Source organism: Sinohyriopsis cumingii, chromosome 14 (assembly GCF_028554795.1).
Source record: "Sinohyriopsis cumingii isolate HCF-2022 chromosome 14, ASM2855479v2, whole genome shotgun sequence".
In the NCBI taxonomy this organism is placed as follows: domain Eukaryota; kingdom Metazoa; phylum Mollusca; class Bivalvia; order Unionida; family Unionidae; genus Sinohyriopsis; species Sinohyriopsis cumingii.
In genome coordinates this window covers 15475188-15481211 of record NC_142974.1, presented here as the reverse complement: position 1 = coordinate 15481211, position 6024 = coordinate 15475188, and the positions used below count along the sequence as shown (strand labels likewise).

Here is a 6024-nt window from a genome sequence, read left to right as displayed (position 1 = left end):
TCCCACGTACCCACGCTAGCCGAGCCTTGGACTCGAACACACGCAGACAGAGGTGAGATGGCAGTGATCCGGAACAGTGAGCGCTTTACACCACTCGGCCACTCGGGGCCCTCCATAGTATATGCAATAAAATCTGACATAATATGCAAGGCACTAAAAGTTAAGTCATGCATTCTCTTGAATTTAGCACCTTTCGGATCTTTTTATTTGTGATAATTCTTGATAACTGACAAATTAAGGCCAGGTGGGTACATGTGTTTTAACTAAAAGCTAAAGGAGAAGCATGATGAATAAAAATAAATGGTTAGAGTGCCGCCAAGATGTCCACTGTGTAAAACAGGACCGTTCTCGAAATTTCATGTAATGTTACAATGTACAAAAACATTTAATGGACAAAATATTAAAGAAAATATTCAAGAAAATTTTAAGTTTGGAAAAATAAACTAATAAAAGCAGCGTATTCGGGCGAGTGAAGTATGAACAATTAAAAGAAATATGGAGCTCTCTCGAACATCGCTAAGCTTGATTCAAACAAATCTGTGCAGTGCGACACATATATAGCACACATCAAAACATCAAGTATTTTTTTTATAAAATGTAACACCGCCACTTCGCCAAAATTCTAAAGGGAAATAAAAATTTATAATTTTTTTCTTTTAAAGTAATTTCACAAGATCCGTCCATAAGGATCATAGGACAACTGGGTATGATGTGACATAGAAGGCTATCCCTACATGAAAACAATTATAGCACTACAAACATATAGCATAAACACCTATAACATACACGGGATATAGGGCCCTCTAGCCCATTTCACAAGATTAATAGGAGAGGGATTCCGAGTTAGGTGATAGAAACCTACTCGGAAGAACAAACCTATAGAACACACTAGGAAACTTAAAATACCCCAAAATTGTTTTATAAAGAATACATTGCAACATATCGGGGGATTCATGAATACATCAAAACACAATTACTCTTTGGCTAGGTGGGGGGGGGGGGCATCTGCCTGGTACCCCCCCCCCAACAAAAAGAATAAAAATAAAAGATAATGTGGTTCTCTAAATGGCCTTTACAGCCTTGATAATTTTACAGACTTTATCAGGGACCCTAATTCCTTTAAACACTTAAAAAGAAAAACGTATTATTTGGAAAAGCATCAAGGTCAAACATAAATCAAGATAAAACCGAGATCTTAAAACATAAGAATCTGGTGAGGGAACTACCCTGGACTACCGTACGTCTTATCAAAGATCGGGTTATGGCTCTGGGTATATATTTCGGTAGGGAAGAAGAACAGGAAAACTACAAAGCAGCGAAAAAACAATTATATAAAAGCGTTAATATCGGGACACTTATGCCATTATGCGTAATGGAGCGGGTCCAGATGGCCAAAACATATATGTATTCAAATATAAATTATGTTCTAAAGTCAACAGATATAGACAAAAAGATATTATTTAAGAAAGACAATGACATAATCAATTATATATGGGGCTACAAAAAACATTATATAATAAAGGAAACACTGTATAGAATAAAAACAATGGGAGGACTGGCTCTGCGCAGTCCAATATTAATAAAGGGCGATACTATTTTAAACATAATAAAAATAAAATAAAATACCTTGGGAATATATATATATATATATATATATATATATATATATATATATATATATATATATATATATATATATATATATATTGGCCGGGTTTCAGTATGAGAAATAGAGAAGATACATACAAGAATAATAAACTAACAAAACAATTAGTCACCTAGACAACTCAGTTAAAAAAGAACTGAGGGAACTAAACCCAAATAAAACATATGATTGGATAAGAGAAGATACAACCAAAAACCTAAGACGCAAAATAGAAGAAGAACATTTTGAAGTTAATTGGGATAGAGCATCGGGGCACTGGGCGAAAATAAATTCGTTTAAAATACAAAGCCTCGTGTTTAAATATATGACAAAAATAATCCCCAAATGCCCACTGTGCAAGAAAAGGTATAATAGAAAGTATTACGATATGGTTCAATGCGAAAAAAGACAACAGGATATGTATAAAAAAAAAGACAAGTATATGAGGAGCAATATATTATACTTAGACAAAAATGTGGACAGAAAAATGGTTAATATCATAACTGAACACATAACAGCAACAATGATGGCCTTCAGTGAGGTAATCACGATTGGAAAGTGATCTGATAAGCAGAACATCGAGACCGGGGGAGGGGGGAGGGCGGGGGGGGGGGGAGGGGAGGGGCCTTCGGTTTATCACCCGCATAGGATTGAGTACGGCCAGTGCACGGGCAGGAGCCCCGGCCATATCTCTCAACTCTTGGGAAAACATAAACCAAAATTAACATAGATTTAATAATTTATTGCCCAAGAATGCAAACTGAAAAAGGTGAATAAATAACTTACTGTATTGCGAATTAAATTCTGATATAAGTCAAGAATTAAAAACATAAGTCTTATCAATGAAATGTTCTAAGTGAATATCAGTTCTAATCCCGATGACATTCAAGATGGAAGACGATGACGTCTCTCTTTTGGTCAGCGAAGTACTGGTGTGTTAACAAGCTCTTGTTAAATCATATAAATATTATTCCAGTTTTGAATTCAGGAGAAATTCCAGTAAATGACTTTGTCCAAGAATAATATCAGAGCACCTCTGTATTTCCAGATAATAATAATCACTTTAATTCAATAATTTGAAGAGAAAAAAAAAAAAGAAAACATTCAGCCCAACCTGGACACAACATAATACAATTTAAGGTGCCAGACGTTAAAGCACAACTGGTCAAGTCTTCACAATCACAAGATAATATAGTTCTCTGCTTGACCCCAGGTCACATTAGCATTTTTAAAACAACCAATACCTAATGGAAAATAACCTTCTAGAATGATGTAATGTTTAATGTTTATTTACAACACAATAACCTGTACAACCATGCTTTTACATATAGGGAATAATGAAGCTATTTTTAGGTGTTTAAATAAAGGAAATAAAATAATTAAAAAAGTTAGTTAGGTCAAGCAGAAATGAACTCAATTTTGGGAAGGTCAACTCCAGTAAACAATGTTACATTGCAATAGCACAAAATGAAATAAAAAAATTACAGGTAAGAAACAAACTATCTATTAAAATATACATATTAATATTATGTCAGATTCCATTGCATATACTAAGGTAATTTTTAAATAAAGAAACCGAGTAGAGAACAAATTAGTTAACAGTCAGTCGGATTATCCAAAGTTTAGCAGTTTGGCCATATGGTGCATACCACGTGTTGCACTAATGACAGCCTATTGTTAGACATCCGGCATGAGCACATTTCATGACAGAAACTAATTTGGGTATGTGACAAAGGAAATGTCTAAATTAGTAAGAAAAAAAAAGAAAAAAAAATATAAAGTCTGCTAAATGTTGTTGTTGTTGTTATAGGGTTTAACGCCATTTTTCAGCACAAGATAGGCTATACATGGCGGCCAGGATTAATGGTGGAGGAAGAAACCGGGAAAACCCCGGAAAGAACCACCGACCCACATATCCACATTGACCGAGCCCGAGACTCGAATCCACGCAGACAGAGGTGAGTTGGCAGTGATCCGTGACGGAGAGCGCTTTAGACCATTCGGCCACTCGGGGCCCCATTTGCTAAATATAACCTGCAATGATGTTATTGATAATAAGAGTAAAAATATTAGAAACAAACAGTTTGTAAACCAGATAATTACCATCGAATAAAATAAATGTTACTCTGATATTTGGAATAAGTCTGTCTGTCTGTCTGACTGACTGACTGACATTAGGCCATAGGCCCATAAAACCACAATAACATAACAATATTGCAATGAAGTTGATATGCATGTGTTTGTTTAGGTAGATCAGTAGATATGAAGTTACGTACGTAAACGTCTCATTTCCTTCCTTCCTTCCTTCCTTTTATTAAATAATAGATTTTAGTACATCACCTCTTTAATTTACATACTCATTATCATGATACCAATCATGGAATTCTTATTATTATTAATATTACCATGGCAGGTTTTCATTTATAAAACAATGCTTATTTTGATTTCTCCTACTTTTTTAGGAATTTGCCGTATGTCATATACTCAAATTAGTTTCCCGATTGCAACTTACTAGATCCCGGATGTCATTAGTTTGACAGGTGGTACTCGCCTTAAGGCGAAACTATCTTGAACCACCTGGCTGGTTATTGGTCAGCTTGGGGACTAATTAATTTCTTTTACTATAAAACGACTAAACGTATGCAACAGAAATCTGACGTAATATAAAAGACACTGAGAATTTAGATCTTTATCCGTGCATTCTGTTGATTGCCATACAGAACCTAACACACAAATATGCTTAATGTGAGGAGAAGGAAATATCCGGAGGGATGGGATATGATCAAACCAGCCCTAGACGACTTCGACGACAAAATTAATGCGGCCGAACAAGAGCTACGTGGAGGCAAAAGAAAAGTGGAAGCACTTTGGACTGTATTTCAGATTCGTCATGAAAAATCCAGATACATTTATGACTTGTTCTACAATAGAAAGGCCATTAGTAAAGAGTTGTTCGAGTACTGCTTAGTGAGGAATATTGCAGATAAAAATCTGATTGCCGAGTGGAAGAAACCAGGTTACGAAAACCTCTGCTGTCTCCGTTGTATTCAGGCCAGGAACGCCAAGCCTGACACCAACTGTGTGTGTCGTGTTCCGAAGTCCAAACTAGAAGGCCAGATAGTGGAGTGTGTTCACTGCGGATGCAGAGGCTGTTCAGTCTGAATTTAGAGGAAATCTGATGTTCGACAACGCTATTTTTAAACAGTGTTACAAACTTATTACTAAAATATTATTCATAATTCGTCATAGAATTTTGCTAACTTTAAGGAACAGTTTTCACTGACTGACGTGATGCTCATGTCACGTGAGATACCATGGTTTTAAATTCAATCCTGTCTAGTCCAGTAACATTTATTCTTTAAATGACATATGTATTTTGCGAATATTGTTGAGACCTGCACATATTCCTATGGCAGACAACCGATACGCTGATACAATTAACAATTAATGCCATTGACGTTTGTAACGATATCAAAATCATATAAATTGATATGCAACTGATAACAATCGGAATACTTCAGATTTAGCTCAACATGTTAAAAACATCATAATGAGAGATCAATAAATGTAAACAAGGCTTACATCACTATGTTATTCATTGTTGAATATTTTATTTACCTTTACCTTTACCTTTATCTGACTATCGTATCGATTTGCAATCACATTTAAAATAAATCCATTCATGTATGTGCGTGCGTCCTTAGATCTATCCATAGAAATGGAACAATCCCTTCAAGGGTTACATATTAATTGTATTTACTCATTTTAAAACTCACTTAAATATGAAACTCCTACCAACTGTCAAGGCGTGGACGTGATTGATGTTGCGTCTTGATCCACTATTGTTTCCATCCTTAAATATTCTCAGCATGTTTTTTTAAAAATGTTTTCGAATTTCATGGTGTTTGTTTTTGTAATCATATCATTATATGATTTTTATCTTATAGGTGTTGTCTAATGTTGTAAAGCGCTTAGAGCTTCTAAAGATTAGGCGCTATACAAAGTCCTCATTATTATTATTATTATTATTGTGGAGGCATGATCCAGTGGCAATTATATCGTACTCCAATAATAATAGAGACTGTATTTTCTGGCATGAGTAATACTAAAGATTTAACCGATGTCTGTGAAGTAGGACATATCGGTCAGGTAGTACTCATACAAATGCAGTCCCTGAATATATTTCGCGATTTTAGGTTTAACAATATGTACTCAAGATACAACAAAATGTATCAGCTATAAGCCAAATACGAAAACATAGTCTATGCCACCAGAACGTGGAACGTATGGCAAATTGTCATTCTTTTGTTGTAAATGTGTGTTGCTAATGGAAATGCACAGAGCTGAATAAATCAACTTCAAAATTTGAAACAAATACT

General features: G+C 35.0%; 1 pseudogene; it reads left to right on the top strand.

Moving 5' to 3' along the window:
- The first annotated feature begins 4381 nt into the window (after positions 1–4381).
- LOC149783309 (protein BUD31 homolog pseudogene) lies at positions 4382–4807 on the top strand (annotated as a pseudogene).
- The last annotated feature ends 1217 nt before the right edge of the window (positions 4808–6024 follow it).